We start from the raw sequence: 14378 nt of genomic DNA, 5'->3' as shown, positions 1-14378 counted from the left end.
AAACTGCATCACTATCCATATGCAAAAGTGGAAACAAATCACTGCCAACGACAATTGAATGCATTAAATGAAAACTGAAATTCAAAATCTAAATATAAAAAGCCACAAACTCTGTTTAATGAGGTAATTCCTCCAGCCAAATGACACATTCAGTACACAAACCAGGAAAAGTCTCTTTAAAAAAAATAAAATAAAATAAAACCCAGCAACCTCCAAGCTATAAACTTTACATATTTCAGGTTCAATATCCAACCCTGGAGCCAGAACATATTTTGCATGGGTAGCCAAAGTAAACCCGCCACAGTCTGGCCCATTCTCAAAACTCTGTGTCACATCAGGATCCACGTCGCGATCTCAGGCCTACATCTGAAGTGATTTATTGGCTGTGAGTTCTTTTACCAGGCTTCTTCATCACTCTGCTGAAGAGCTTGAACCTGATAAGATAAATCCTACTGCTGAGCCTGACGATAATGCAAATAAGTCCAGTTTGGGAATCTAAAAACTGGGCAAAGGAATTCTGCCACCACTTCTACCACTAGGATCTGCTGAGGCAAGAACGGTCCTGGAGGAGTAGTGGGGCTCAGGATCTCTGAGCACAGAGGACCCCCCCTCACCTCCCCAAGGGAAAAGCCGGTCCAGAGAGCGGGGGACTCTCACGGACAGTTGAGAAATTTTCCCACAATCAAACACAAACAGAGCCGCACAGGGCAGCGCGAAGGACCCCTGTCCACCAAGGAGACAGAGGGAGGGAGGGAAAGAGCTGACGGTTACAATAACACAACCCATAGAAGTACATGCTAGGCCATATCTCTTGTAAAGAGGCCCCTCAAAGAGAATGCACTGCTTTGTAAAGAATATTCAGTGATCCAAGTGAGGTCTCAACAGTATTCCAAGGATGTTTAACCTGTAGGTAACCTTCAGTAAATTTCAGAAACTCAGAGGGCTTGGATACCCCTCTGCACAGTTCATTGGTAAATGACCTCATTAAGGTAATCTGTTTTCAGCACAATCCACCAATACAAATACCATCTGCTACGCATTAAACAGGGTGTCAAGCCACAGAGGACATCTGGATTGCTATCGTTGAAAGGTTTAGGCTAATTTAGGCACCGTCTGAACTTGAGACAACATAAAGATAAAAACCAAGACTGACAATCTAGACCAAGAGATTTAGCATCATTTTGACCACTGAGATCAAATCTGCTCAGCTTGCAAACAGAGGATATTCCCATTTTAAACAGGAACGGGTTTGTCATTGCAGCTCAGTCAAAACAAAGCTACAGACTTGGATATTGATAACTTCAGCTACCGAATGCAACAGGAAAATTCAATCTAAAGCACATAACGGCTAGGCCTTTGTAAACAAAATCAATTTCCTGAAGGCCAAGCAAAGCACTGGGATGAGGTCACAGGTCAAAGGTCACCTATCATCATACTCTGCGGAGTATATTTTCAACAAAGCCATAGGTTTGACCTGTGATATGAAGACGTGACGCAATCACGAATTTCAAACATTCACAACTTTAAATACTTTGAAGACACTCTTGGATGACACAAAAGCAGAAACCGACTCAGGGAGCTGATAACTTTAGGTTTCTGGCTTTGTCCAAAGCCAAACACGACATTCTTTTCCTGTGTGATTCATGTCTACTTTCTAATGAAAATCTAAAGGTTACATCTTGCGAAAATGTGGCATGCAAGCCTCCTTTCGAGTGGGTCGGTAAAAGTCTTCAAACTTCCTTTTATAGAAGTAGCCCCCAGAGCTGGATATCAAAGCCATTATAAATAAGAAGCTGGAATGCAGAAAGGGAAAAAAATAAACATCCAAGCTGCTCCGTTATCTACACCCAGCTGTGCAGTTTAGAGCCCAATCCTTGGAGATGATGTCACTTTGGCATTGGGTTACTGTTAAAATACTGTCCTTATAATTTAGAGTGGATACTAATTCATTCAAGTAGTAGCCAACAAACCCTGTGTGTGAACCTAACTCAAGGTTAGCACAGACCTTGAACTGAGTTCATACAACCTTAACCTGAACGAAAAACACCCAAAGATAAAATTATCACTAGCAGTTAAGATTGGCATGAACAAATGCATCACTTTAAAAGAGATCTATATACACTCAGCAGCCACTTTATTAGATACATTGGCTCAACTGCAAATATCTAATCAGCTAATCACATGCATTCAGGCATGCAGATATCGTTAAGTTGACCCCATCTATCCTGCATGGAATTAACACTTCAGGCTGTTGGTGGTGATCTTATGGTGTTGGAGATCTATTTTCAGCACACCTTGGGCCCTTTAGTTCAAGTTGAGCATTGTTTAAACACCACATACCATGCGAGTATTGTTGCCAACTACATCCATCCCTTTATGACTACAATATACTCATCTTCTGCATCCAGCACTGTTACATGCCATGTAACAAATCTCAAGTCATCTTAAACCAGTTTCTTTGACATGACAATGAGCTCACTGTACTCAAGTGGCCTTGAAAATCATCAGATTGCAATCCAATAGAGCAATTTTGGGATGTGGCGATTCGGGTCATGGATGTGCAGATGACAGATCCAAGTCTACAGTCATCATGAGACTGCAGTATAAAAAAATAAAGATATGTTCTTTCTGGAATTATTTCTGTGTGAATTTTCCACAAATACGGTGTGCTTGCTCCTGAGATCCTTGCCACAATGTCTCATTCAACTCTCCTACAGCACCAACAGCAACTAACCAGTGTTAACTTAAAACTGGAGTTCACCAGTCAATAATCTCGAAAAATGTCCAGCAATATTTCAACACAAACGCCACATTAAACTCCACATGTGTCATTTTTTAAGCATTTTGCTTTCTTTCTGGCCTTTGAAAGCCAAGGCTAGCTTGCCAACCTTTTTAGGACTTTACATGGCAAGCCACTGCAAATCAAAGTGTATTTATGGTTTACCAAGGACTACCAAGGAGAGCGAAGGAGGAACATCTCCAGGCGCCACTTTTCAACATAATTTCAGAGGCAAAGTGAACCTGAGATGCAGAGGTGAGGGGAGACCTGCAGCCAAGAGAATATGGTGGGGCTGACGCACTGGAGGTTTGATAAATGATTCCATATGTGCTCCAGATCCCTAGTGAAAGAGCTGCTTTGTGTTCACTGAGGTAGCACGTGCACAGGTCCCAAGTGCATACCCCTCCCCTTCTTTCTGTTCCATCTACTGACAAAACCTATTTGGCCTTTTCTCGGCAGGTCAGGGTAATATTAGCCAAGTGTAAGTGGCAGGAGCAAAAGGTCTGGGTGCCCGAGTCTCAGTCCGCCTTCTTGCAGCCTATTTTGACGGGATCTAATTGCCTGTGACTACATGGAGACAGTGGACCAAAAACAACCACAGCATTGAGTTAGATGGCAGAAGGGGGTGGGTGGGTGGGGTGGGGGGGGGGGGGGGGGGGGGGGGGGGGGGGGGGGGGCAGGGTAAAGTGGACAGAGATTGAGACCAAGGAGAGAGAGGTATTTGGGGGAGTCAACTGTCAGTAAGTTAAGAAATATTGGGATATTCTCAGCCTCTATTACCTCTAGTGCTAAATCACTCCCACCCATGGCAAAATAATTCCTCAGAGCATTAAAGAGGCAATCTTCACTGCGCACCTGCTCCTTTTGAATTTTGTCGTGCTATGATGGAATAGGTAATCACCCAAAATACCACCTTTATTGTGGTGACAAACTCCCCTCTGTAGAGGTTCAACAACATATGGTGAAACCAAAACTTAAATTGCCTTCAATTTACACCAGTGGTGGAAACATGCAAGTCTGATCAGGTAGTCAAGGCAGCAGGCTACTGTTTCCACTACAAACACTATAGCAGCACTAGTGCACAAAAACAAGTTTGCAATGGCACAATGTGCAAAAAAAAATGGTCAAGAAAGCGAAGGGTCTCCTCCATATTTAATAAACACATGATTGTGTAACTCCACATTTCTACCTTGTGACTGTTGCTAGTGAGAATGACAGGAAATTAAGACTTTAGTGGCAGCTTGAGGGGGAGGACGTAAAAGGAGGAAGAAGAACAGCAGAAGGCAGAAACGTGTCCTGCACTGCTTGATTCCACTGGACAGTGAAGACTCCTCCAAAGCTGGGGTTTTTTGTATGTATGTAAACTCTTATAAATACAAGTGATTTACATACAAACCACAATAATTAAATGAGAACAAAAGAAGGATCCACAGAAGAGAAAGAGAAAGTAAATTACTGACGTGTATTAAGATCATATCATAGCACTCCTTTACAGTTGGGTTACACCAATGTTGGTTGAATGCCAATGGTTTCTGGCACAGTGGGAGCATTCCTGCTATGCTGGAGTTCCTTTTAAACTGAGGTTTTTAACAGCAGAGAACAACCTCACTACTGTATGGGTGAAGCAGACCAGAGCCTGTTGCAACCGCTCATCAACAAGTCCTGCACACTGGGCCTCTGTGGCCAGGACCTACACTAGAAAAGCTGAAATCAGGCTTTTGACTGAAGCCAACGAGACATGTACTCTTAAAGAGTCTCTCAAACAGAATGAATCTCAAATGGTGCAAGAGATCCATATGCATTTATCTACTTACACTTTTCAAGTTCTTTCAGAGTAATAATGTGCATGCTTGGTCAAGTACTGAATCTTTTTATGATGCAGCAGTTGAGTTTATTCTGACACCTTTCATGCACTCATTTGTTTTCTGCTGAGCTCAGTGAGCTGTTAAATAAAAATGACTGGGATTAAAATAAAAACAGTGTTACATGAGCAAAATATACAAAAACAACTTAGGACAGAAAAGTAAAGAATTGCACTGAAGAAGGTGCTTACTTAAACAGATAATGCAAAATAGTGGAGTAGGTTTAGCTCAGTGGGTGAGCAGGAGACCATATGCCACATGACTAGAATGCAGCAGCATGGGTTTGAGTCTGACCAGTGGCCTTTTGCTCCCTTTCTCTCTCTCTCTCCCCCCACTTTCCTGTCTGTCTTCACTACACTGCTATCAACTACAGGCAAAAATCCCCCAAAAAGCATCTGTAAAATAATATAGGTAATAATTTAAATGTAAAATGAATGCAGTTACTGTGGTATGATATGGCAAAGACTCTGCATCTCTACATCTCTCTGGAGATGATGTAGATGTTGCTTGTCCAGTGAAAGATTTACAGGGTGGTCAGGATCCATTAACTATCAATAATCATTTACCACAGCCACAGTCATTTGGATGAGCTCTAAACTAGTGGAGTAACATAAGCAGCATGCTGATTTATTTCAAACTGTGGCACAAGTAAACGACTACAGTTTTGGGGTGTAACATGGGTTTCGTTTTGTTGGTGAAGGTGACCACACAACATGTATAAACCTGTGTGCAGTGTTTGCACCTAGAAGGGTTTGGCTAAGAAGGAAAACACTCCAAAGTGCAAGTTTGCCATCAATATCAGGACATCATCAGCACACTCACGTGTCACTGTCGTCAAGTCCCTCGCGGAAAAAAAAAAAACTATGGAAAAAGGCATGCATGTCCCAGTAAATTCAACTTAGGCTAATCAACTAGTCTGAAAATGAGAAGACATCAGAGTGTGGCGTCTTTTTCTGACATCTACACACCTGCAGAGAATGTGGTTAGATTGCACCACCAACATTAATCTAGATTACAATATGGACAACCCAAGAGGAACCATAGGCAGAGCCTCAGGTAGTGATGGATGGCTTCATAACCCAATAGTGAAGTGGTGTGAAATTCCAGAAAGGATAGATACTGTGCAACTTTCTACTAAGAGGACATTTTATGTGTCCTTGGATGGATTTCAAAGTGTTTCTGAACATATGTACAGCTCTAACCTTTAAAAAAAAAAAACAGAAGAAGAAGAAGAAGAAGAAACCCTTGGCTGTACTGTATTCATGGCATTAAATTTGGTTACCTCCTGCTGTAAAAACAAATCATAGAATCAAACCACTTCCACTTTTTTCACATGTACTCATAAATGAAGGTCTAGTAAAGTAGGAAATGGGAGGATGAGGATTGAAGAGGGGTCTCATAACCACTTGTGCCTGAGGATTGGAAGGAGAGGAAGGGGGCGGGTGGGCATCCAACAGACCCAAAACTGTGTCTGGTATTGGATTATAACCTCACAGCTAATTACTCCCAGACTCCTTAGCTCTGCGCCAGAAACTCTGCACAGATACAGTAAGTCAGCACGCTGCCTCTCCACCACACAAAGAGAGAGACTGGCAGAAGGTCTAATGCATGCACTGCAGCCACTCAGTGTGTAAGTGATGAAGGACGAGTAAAGAAGGAAAATGAAATGTTTTATGAGGGGAGACAGGGACAAATATATCGACTTGGAACACTTGTTGATGAACTGTGAGGGTGCACAAGGGGGTGTCGCTGCTTTCTAGATGATGAGATGATCAGCACTTGTTGCACAGTGATTTATTTAAAGTTTGGATCGAGTCTGAACATCTGATAAAGCACATCATTCAGTCAGCAGGCTGCAGAAAGGAGAAGCGACATGCTCTCCCATGACCAAGTACAGGCTCACTCCTGCCCCATCCTCACTGCCACAGTCTCACCTCACAGTCTGGACGAGCAGCAACAGCCAGCCAAAACATCTGGCTCTGTTAGAAGAGAGTACACTTCTCCCTCAACTGCTCATCAGGAACAATGGTCCTGTCTTTCCCCAGCTGGCAAACAGTCCTAGCTTAGACCAGGCACAGTCCACAGCTTTGTGGCCACTCAGATACCAGGTAAAAACACACACAACCACCCAAAGCTAAGCAAGGCTGCTACTCATGCTTCTGGCCACAGAAACAAACATACACATCCAAAAGTAGTCCAGCTTCTGCTCAGTCAGCAGGGGCACAGCCAGAAGCCGAGCACCTCAGCCCACCGGGCCTGTTTCTCTTGGATTACACATGTGTTTTTCTTCCCTACCTCCTCTAAAAACACACAGGTAGCTGGACAAGGATTGTGCACTACAGTCAAAACAGTGGACTCAAAAATACTCCAGGAAAATTGCTTCCTTAGTCTGACTCAAGGTTAAACGGGACAAATATTCCTGCTTTATATGTGAATTTTTGCATGCCTGTGAAAGAGCTTATAGTGTATTAAAAGCTCAGCTCTGCTCAGAGATATGCAACAGGACTTTTGAATAAATCCATCCATCGCTGACATCCTTTAACACAAGTCTGTCGGTTCAGTGGGCAACCTATTGCTGCCTCTGACGTATGTGCATTACACATTGTTTAAAAAAAATCCTTCAGCAGCTTTACATGCACAAATCCTCCAAGCCACTTACTTAACCAATGATTAAAATGTAATTTCTATGCCATAATCCACCCCAATCCTTTCACCAATAATGGCCTTTTTATACACACACACACACACACACACACACACACAGAACCATGGCCAAAAAGTTGGGGATCACTGTGGCTTTATTCGATGCAGCACAATCTTGATCCGGAAGAAGGAATGAAGCTAAGCCATGTGGGTAAGGAGGAGAAAGAGGAGGCAGAGGAGGACGAGAAGGGGGGGATCATTTTGTGCTTAGCGTGGTGCTGTGCTTGTAAAGCCTCAACCACTGGCCAAGAGCAGCCGACGCTGCATCACTGCCAGATGTTCAGATGGATTATACAGCTCCTGATGCCTCTGACAAGCAGTGTGGCCATTAAGTAGGGATGCCTGTATCTTCTGATTATTAAAGTGCAGTTTTCTTTTTCCAATAGCAATGCATTCACAAAAACCTCCCTTTTATACATGATCCTTAACATTAATTTCTGTCATTTGAATGGCCTGATTTCTGTTAGAGACGGAGAGGTTGTCAAGTTTTTACACATCTGGATGTAAAACAGTATGGAAGATAAAAAAAAAAAAAAACTGCAATCAAGACTAAAACACATTGCTTCACAAATCCCATTAAATGGACCAAAAATAAAAGGCATATCGATCTCTGCACTATCATATCAATGAAGTAGTAAGTGAAGAGGCCATCACATGATACTTTGAATGGTATTTAACTCTGAATGAGAAAAGGAATGTTGAAAGAAATATAGAAATAAATAGGTTTAGGGTGATAAACAGGGCGAAATGTTACAAAATTAAAAATAAATACATTTAACAGAGAATAAATTAATGAACTTGAACAGCTGGTGTAGCCAGACTTAGTCCAAAAGAAAGGGAACTCCTTCCACTCAAAGAAGTATGGATCAACAGGAGTCCCCCAATAGGTTTGAGAGTCTGAATCTGGTGCAACAAGCAGAAAATATTTTCCATTTCATTCAATTATAATAATAAAGTGGTAAAAAATCAGAGGCTTTAATTGTGCTCCAAGTCTAAATGCCTTTCCATTTATTTTATTTTTTTAAATTAATTGATTTGAACCGATGTTCTTATGAGAAGCTATTTCTTTGCAGTGTGGGTGATGACACAACAGTGGAGGTGGCGCAGCGCCCTCTATAGGCGGAGACAAGAACTAACATCAGCGCTCGTGTGGCCCAGTGAACGCATAGGTGGATAATATCGAGGTCAAATGCATTGAGCATCGTGCAAAACTCACTGCAGTCCATCATTATAACACAGAGCGGCATTATTATCTCAAAATTATCACATCACTGTGAGAAAACCGTCAAACAGATCAAAGATAATCGGTGGGGGCTGGCTGTCATGCGCAAAACTGCATATAAATGCACTGATATACACCTAATGGCACCAATGATGTGTCATAACTGAAGCCATTAATCATTTTCTCCCTTTAATATTAATGCAGGCGAACTAGCAGGCTTCAGATCAGGTGCTGGATCCTAATTGGCATGTTGAGCAGGAAAAAGGGGCAGTCAGGTAAAGCCACAGCAAAGGTTCTTTGATCACATTTAAAATTAAACTCTAATCTGTCCTAATCAGCAGAGACTGTAGCAACAAAATGCCACTTTCCCACATCCAGGGATTCAAATATATATCCAAAACGATGGTCCCGATTGCCTCTACGGCTGCTTAAGGCAGAACCATCCCAGCCTCCAGCTCAGCCCAGGCTGCCTGGCAGAGGAAACGTAAACTTACCTTGCAGACGCGTTGCGGAGAATCAGTCGCTGCTCGGAAATAATAATCCCGTGTGGCTGTCAGCGGGAAGATGGGAGAGAAATCACAGCGGGCTGGATAAACAGAGAGCCGCTGAGCTGTGCTGACTGTACGAGGAGGTTCATTCAGCTGAATGATAGTGGAGAGTGAAGGCACTGACAAGTCGGTCAAAACAGCAGCACCACGCCTCCTGTCTTAAAGTCACCGCACTCTGCCTGCCTATCCGTGTGGGTGTGTGCGTGTGTGAGAGGTGAACACGACCGCATGAAATCATAGCTTGCTCATTACACGAAAATAATACAAATGCAATAGCATCGTATAATTCTTTTTTGTTGTTGTTTTTTACTCCATATATACTAACTGGACCACATTTCTATGCTCCTGTGAAGCTCTTCATAAAGAACACTAACACAGGCTGTGCAAGAGCCTGGAAAAGGTTGTGTATTGGAGTCTTTTCCTCTACAAAAGCCTCTGATAATATATTTTAGGCCCTTAACGTAAAAGTAGACATTATGCATATCATTTTAATGTTTCAGCTGGAGACTGTCGAGTAGATTTACAATAGAATATAGATTAGATTATCATTCATCTTAACTGCTAGCCTAATTCAGGGTCGGGGGTTGTCATAGGGCAAGACCGAGTCAACTGAAGGGCTAACACAGAGAGAAAAACAACCATTAGAATCACCAATTAACTGAAAACACGCATCTTTTTAGAGAAGCCAGAGTTCTCAGAGAGAACTCGCAAAGACTACAAAAAAGGATCTGCAGCTGGAGTCAAAACCACAGCCTTCTTGCTGTGTTGCAGCAGAGCCAAATAGTGTACCACTGTGCCATGGTTTTGCATTTCAAATCTGCAAAGTAAGAAGTAACTAACGCATTGCAATAAATAGCAAGGAATATCAAGTGTGATATTCAGTGGAGTAAAAGTAGAATTTAACACAAGAAATACTTGAAGTACCAGTAAATTATAATAGTACTTGAGTAAATATACAGTATTTAGTTGCAATCCACCATTGGTTACTCCATGCAGTACCACTCTGTCCTTTATACTGTCATACTGAGAAGTATAGTGATGCATACTTGTTACACTAAATAACACTGTATTGAGTAATCACAAAGAACACTTCTGCCATGGTAGAAGGGTAAAGACTCATGGGACTGTTACAGGCTCAGTGACAGAGCAGATGAACTGGGCAGGCAGAGAGAGGGCATTAGGCTCAACTGACTTTGACTGGTTTTTAAAAAATGCTGCCTGCACAACAAATTCAAGCAACATAGCTGAAACAACATCATGAACTAGTACACATAATAACCATAAATGCACAGTGCACTCATTGCCAATTTGTTTTGTGAGTTTCAACTGACTGAGCTGATGATTGTCTCTTATTAGTTCCGAACAGAGACGTAAGAGGTAGCCAGCTTTCCAAGGTCTGACATGCCTAGGCCATGCGCTCCAAAATCCAGGATTGTCCTCAGTCATGCTGCTACAATTGGATCAGATGCTCTAATTAGCATGGGCTTGATTTTTATTGATGTTGGCATTTAACTGTTTATAATCCTATCATACAAATTAACTTTATTCATATTTATAAAACTATGTCAGCAGAGTTCAGTTGAGAGGGTACAGTGACCTTTTTCAGCATGCTCAGGTGTCTGGGACCCCTGTCCACAATACTGACACTGGACTCTTATTGTTTGTCTCCAAATCCTTATTTAATAATTGATACGACTATCAATGAATCACTCAGAGTTGGTGTTCATGTTCAGGGTTGCTGTCCTTACATTATTAAAACCAGTGTTCTTGTCATTGAACACAACAAAATTAAGGCTGTATAAAGTATATTAAGCAGAATAATGAAGAACAGGTAGTACAGAACACTTCTGTATGCAAGCGCAAGGAGTTGTGGACCTGCTAACGTTTAACATGAAATCCTTATTCTCGCAGCGTTTCGATCAGTTATGTTGTGTTTAGACTTTGCTTCTTGGGGCTGTGTAATATGTTTGTGTGGCCAAGAATAGTGCAATGGTTTACCTTTTAACAGTCCACCATGACTAAGACTTCTGTAGCGATTAATGACTCGCAGTCAGTGTTTGTGTTCAGGGTTGTCATTCATACATTATTAAAAGTAGTATTCCTGGAGCACTGAAACTGTAACTTTGTTGTCTCAAAATTTAGACAGCAAGTTTGCTTCTTCTTCTTTTTAAAGTAAAGCCAATTCATTTCGTTAGTAGTGAATAATTATTTGCACACTGTCATTGATCTCAATAAACATCTAAACAGCCAATATATCTCTCTGCAGGAAAAGAACATTCATGTCACATAACCACAAATCCTATAATTTATTGTAGAAGATAAGTTCTTCAAACTTACTGCAAATTTCTTCTTTTCCTGTGAATTAAACCCTAATAAAGTTCCCCAAATACAAAGCAAAGGTCTTGCCGGAACAGCTGCTAAGCACTTAATCCTCTGAAATATGAAGAAACAGTATGACTGGCTGTGTTTTGATCTCCTCACAGCCTGTAATCCTTCATTAATTGCAAATTCTGGGCATACACTTTGACCTGGGCTCAAACGTGGACATCAGCACTAATTTATATGTTTGAGGGTGAGAACGAGTCCTGCTGTGGTGTCAGCATGTGAGATAATTCCTCCACATGCAATATGGAGTGTTAAAATTCATGGTTGTATAATAGATGGAAGCTTTAAAGTTTACCTGTTCATGTTTTCCTTACTGACTCTGCCCCTTGGCAACCACCATGTAAGAGCAAACAGCTAGAGCTGTCTATTTTAGAAAGTCCATCAGTCAAAGTAACCTCACCCATAACTCAAACCAAACTCCAGAGTCCAGTTGTTATGAAGGTTAAAACGATAAAACATTGGTTTTCTGTACAAGATTGAAAATAGTAAAAGTAAATTTGATCATTTTAGCATGAGAGTCTCTGAGGTTACTTGTGACAGAATGACTTAAAAGAAGATTCAGTTTTTGTGCAAAACTGCATTTCAATTATTGTGCAAATGTACTGTTTATAATGTTGGGGAAAACCTGCAGTCAGCTGAGACTGAAGAAGTCACTTGGATGATTAACAAAACGTTTCTCCTGGTGAAAACACTACGTCCAGATGAACAGAATCAACCTTTTGCGAGATGCAGTTTAGTAAACTTCCTCATTTGGTCCATTTTTCAGGTCTGTAGGTTACTTCTTGGTCAGCATCCACATGTCGAAGAAGAAGCAATGCTCCTAATAATGCGAAAGTTAAATTCCTAATTAAAACTTAAAGAGGTGGGGCTCTTTTGGGAAAAAAACAACTTTTTTTTAGTACCAAGTTGTGAACAGTTCAGAGAAAAAGTATACGCTAATGGCTTCATTTTTCAGCCCCAAGTTACTAGTTTGTTAGTTAGTCCGGCACTGCGGATAACTGAATTGTAACTATCTCACATAAGAGGATGAATTTGGACATTTTGACATGTCTATGGGGATTGACTCACTTCTGGAGCCAACCTTAAGTGGTCAGTTGAGGTATTGCATCTTTTTTTTCAGGTTTTCACAGTGGCACAGGAGTAAGAGATACCCTAGTATTCATCAGGATAGACATGCTATTTCATGCTGATGCACTACAATGATGCCAGTCTAATCACAAAATTAACACGGGGGCAGGTGGGGAATGGTTTTTCTCATGCTTTATGTGATAATAAAATTTAAATAACTGAAAGGATAAAAACAGTTCCCAGGAACTTATTTTCTAAATATATCAGCCTGTAGCCAGTACCATTGTGGAAATAAGGTGTCAAACTGAAAGCAGACACTTAGCTGGTACCCGCATTATTTGGCAAATACTGTCATGCTATTAGACTATAACCAGTTTCCTAAGCTCTCAATGCTATTTTACATTGAGTTACAGAACAACTGAGTGCTTTGAGTTGTTGCTTTGGAGGTATTGTGCCTTAATTGAAAAACCAAATCCCCTTAAACATTTGTTACAGATTAAGAGACAGATTCTTTCTCTTACTGTGTGACTTAAAAATTTTAAAATAGCTTGCACTTGTCTCTATGTATCATCACTTTCTGTCTATAGCAAAATGTGTCAGCTATTGCTGAAACAAGGGTATACTGTATGTGTTTCAGGAGGAGGAAGCCAGAGTGGAGCTGCCCAGTAGCTCAGTGGCTTGGCCTGTCAAAGCTGGGATGACATTATCCAGTGAGAGCGAGTGATTCAGGCCGTGGGAGAAAAGCAAGCAAAATGCTTTGATTAATCTCCTCAATTTGGCAAAACAGGAGGAGGTGGTCAAATCTATAATCCACTGAGGATAGAGTATCATAGAAGAGTGAGATTAATGGCAGATAATGATACTCAGTCAGTAACTTTAACCTTAGCTTTTTAACCCAATCCCCCACCCCCCCAAAGTTAGTGAACTGGATTTGGCGACATGTAGAGTTTGGCTTCTAAGTTTAGTGGTGGGTCAGACTTATCTTAACAATCCTATTGTTTGGAATATAAATGTACAACATTTAATATAATATAATAAACCCGCCATGTCATAGTAAACAGTATCTTAAGTGACGCCACCACAAATTAAGTATTTTTCCAGTAAACCTAGTGTCCAAGGCTCAGAGCTGGAGAACAGAGTGGAGAACAGATCCAGGCTCAGCCGCTGCTGAAGTGGAGCTGAAATACTCCTAAGTATAAATTTGGAAGGCATGACGACCGCTGGACTTCATAATCCTGAGTGTCCAGGCAGACAACCCAAGCACAAGTCAAACCATTTAAATAAGAAGAAACTCTGAAGTCTGATGCAGAAAGCCAAGAGAAACAGATTTAGTTACAGGACGATATTCTGATTGTCCGTCAGACGGGAGCCAGGCTGCTTAGTAATTTGACAGGGCTGCAGATGTCAACAGGTCCAGTCAACACGTCGAGATCTCAAGGGTGTCTGGGAAGGAATGGCGCTAACTGAATAAACACATGTCGATTTAGTAAGTAAACACACACAGATTATTCATTTAAAAACCTTTAAGAACCATAGATTTTATTCATTAAAATCAGTTTTGCTGATTGAGATTACCTCCCCAAAGGAGGTTGTTACGTTGCTTTAAATTGTGTGTTTCTTAGCAGGAATCTAAAAGACAGGGCCAGACTTCTATATAAATGTTAACAGTGGTTAAAATAAATAAATAAATAAATAAATAAAAATCCAAAACTGCATGTAGCCTGATGTCAGTGACACCAGGCATAGGACTGCATAGAACTAATGCAAAACTGAGCCTGATGGAAGTGATTGACCTGTTGATTCGAACCTGA

General features: G+C 41.2%; 1 protein-coding gene across 7 annotated transcripts in view; it reads right to left on the bottom strand.

The window, feature by feature from the left end:
• The window catches only part of daam2 (dishevelled associated activator of morphogenesis 2), a 115471-nt gene extending 106271 nt beyond the window's left edge, over positions 1-9200 (bottom strand). For all 7 annotated transcript variants that reach the window (XM_063496891.1, XM_063496897.1, XM_063496894.1 and 4 more), the window contains exon 1: positions 9061-9200. The gene's annotated coding sequence lies outside the window, so the exon portion shown is untranslated. The remainder of the gene's footprint in view (positions 1-9060) is intronic.
• Positions 9201-14378: the final 5178 nt, after the last annotated feature.

The sequence above is a fragment of the Pelmatolapia mariae genome, linkage group LG16_19 (assembly GCF_036321145.2).
Source record: "Pelmatolapia mariae isolate MD_Pm_ZW linkage group LG16_19, Pm_UMD_F_2, whole genome shotgun sequence".
In the NCBI taxonomy this organism is placed as follows: Eukaryota; Metazoa; Chordata; class Actinopteri; order Cichliformes; family Cichlidae; genus Pelmatolapia; species Pelmatolapia mariae.
This window is presented reverse-complemented; position numbering and strand designations above follow the sequence as displayed.